The sequence below is a fragment of the Corylus avellana genome, chromosome ca4 (assembly GCF_901000735.1).
Source record: "Corylus avellana chromosome ca4, CavTom2PMs-1.0".
NCBI lineage: Eukaryota > Viridiplantae > Streptophyta > Magnoliopsida > Fagales > Betulaceae > Corylus > Corylus avellana.
This window is the reverse complement of record NC_081544.1, coordinates 16487087-16489762: the sequence shown is the minus strand read 5'-3', so window position 1 is coordinate 16489762 and position 2676 is coordinate 16487087.

Sequence of the window (2676 nt, the reverse complement as noted above, 5' to 3'; positions counted from 1 at the left end):
TTTTGGCTCCCAACTCCAAATGATCTGAAACGTTTTTAGTTGGAAAGATAAGATTTTGAACTTCAAGTTAGACCTAGGCATGTGTTCGAAATAATGAAGTAATGGACGGCTATGATGTTTTTGAACTCACTAGAACTCTCTAGACTGCATAAGGATTTCTTCAATTTGGGCCTTGGCATTCTGTTGGGCTTGTGGACTTATTTGGACTGAAGTTTGGGAGATTGTTAATGGACTCTTGCTGGACACACCCGTGTCATACTCCCCGGGTTGATGAGGACTTGCCCTCAAGTCCGTGGTCTCTTCAATTTCTTCATATGGTGCTAAGTCACATACATTGAAAGTGGCAGATACACCATACTCTCCAGGGAGCTCAATCTTGTAAGCATTTTCTCCAATGCGTTGGAGGACTTTGAAAGGACCATCTGCTCGTGGTAGGAGCTTAGATCGTCGTTTCGCTGGAAAACGTTCTTTTCGAAGATGAATCCATACCAAATCTCCTTCCTTGAAAACCATTGGCTTTCTATGCTTATTGGCCTGTGTTCGATACTTCTCATTTTGCTTCTCAATATGACCTCGAATCTGCTCATGCAACTTCTTGATTCCCTTGGCTCGTTCATCAGCACTGCCACTAAATTGAATGGTTGTAGGAATTGGAGCCAAATCAAGAGGGCTAATGGGGTTTAGGCCATAGACAGATTCAAATGGACTACAACCAGTGGTTTGACTAGTAGACCTATTATAGGCAAATTCAGCTTGGGCAAGGAGGAGATCCCATTGACGGATATTCTTTCCCACAAAAATCCTCAAGAGGTTTCCCAAACTTCGATTAACAACTTCAGTTTGACCATCTGTTTGGGGATGGTATGCAGAGCTGAATTGGAGGATAGTTCCAAGCTTTCGCCAAAGTGTACGCCAAAAATGACCAACAAACTTGGAATCACGGTCGGAAGTGATCGTTTTGGGAATGCCATGGAGCTTGACTATTTCCCTGAAATACAAATCAGCAACATGAGATGCATCAAGAGTTTTGTTGCAAGGAACAAAATGGGCCATCTTTGAGAATCGGTCAACCACCACCATAATGGAATCTTTGTTCCTTTGGGTTCTAGGTAAACCCACAACAAAGTCAAGACTAATATCCTCCCATGGAGCATTTGGAACAGGCAATGGGATATATAGTCCGGTGTTCTGTTTGCGACTCTTTGCAAGGTGGCAAATTCGACATTGCTTCACGTGCCGCACAACATCACGGACCATCTTGGGCCAAATGAAATTCTCCTGCACAAGAGCTAAAGTCTTATCTCTGCCAAAATGACCAGCAAGACCTCCTCCATGGGCTTCTTTGATAATGGCTTCTCTTAATGAACATTGGGGAATGCATAAATGGTTGTTTTTGAAAAGAAAACCATCTTGCAGCAAGAAATGGTTGTTAGGACCATTAGAACATTCCTTCCAAGCACAGCCAAAATCAGGATCATCTTTGTAAAGTTGTTTGACAACTTCAAAACCCACAACCTGCACTTGCATGGTATTAAGTAAAGAGTGTCTTCGACTTAAAGCATCAGCTACTTGATTGAGTTTACCTGCCTTGTGCTTGATTGAGAATGAAAAAGCTTGCAAAAACTCACTCCATTTCGCATGTCGTGTGTTGAGCTTCTGCTGGCTGTTCAAGTACTTCAAAGCTTCATGGTCAGAATGAAGTATAAATTCTTTGGAGAGTAGATAATGACTCCAATGCTCCAAGGCACGAACAAGAGCATAGAATTCTTTGTCATAGGTGGAATACTTCTTTCGGGAGTCATTGAGCTTTTCACTGAAAAAGGCAATTGGCTTGCCTTCTTGGCTGAGAACACCACCAATTCCCAGATTAGAAGCATCGCAATCGACTTCAAACACTTTGGAGAAATCTGGAAGCACAAGGATTGGTGCCTCTGTTACTTTCTGCTTGAGAAGTTCAAAGCTCTTTTGGGCTTCTTCCGTCCACTTAAATGTTCCTCCCTTAAGGCATTCTGTGATGGGAGCAATAATGGTGCTGAAGCCTTTGATGAAACGCCGGTAGAATGATGAAAGTCCATGAAAGCTTCTGATGTCATGAAGGGACTTGGGAATAGGCCAGCAAGTGATAGCCTCAATTTTGCTGGGATCCATCATGATTCCTTCTTTAGAAACAACATAGCCTAAGAATACTAGGCTATTTGTGAAGAAACGACACTTCTTCAAGTTCACATACAACTTCTGCTCTCGTAGAGTTTGAAAGACTTGTTGAAGGTGCTCCAAATGCTGTTCTGAAGATTTGCTGTAAACTAAGATATCATCAAAGTAAACAACAACAAATTTTCCCATAAATGGTTTAAAAACATGATTCATGAGACGCATAAATGTACTGGGAGCATTAGAGAGTCCGAATGGCATGACCATCCATTCATAAAGACCATCTCTAGTTTTAAAAGCTGTCTTCCATTCATCACCATCTCTCATGCGAATTTGGTGGTATCCGCTACGAAGATCCAAGTTGGAGAAGATTGTGGCTCCATGAAGCTGATCAAGGAGATCATCTAGCCGCGGAATGGGAAAGCGATACCTGATGGTGATCTTGTTCACAGCCCTACTGTCGATGCACATACGCCAAGAACCATCCTTCTTTGGTACTAGAAGTGCTGGAACAGCACAAGGACT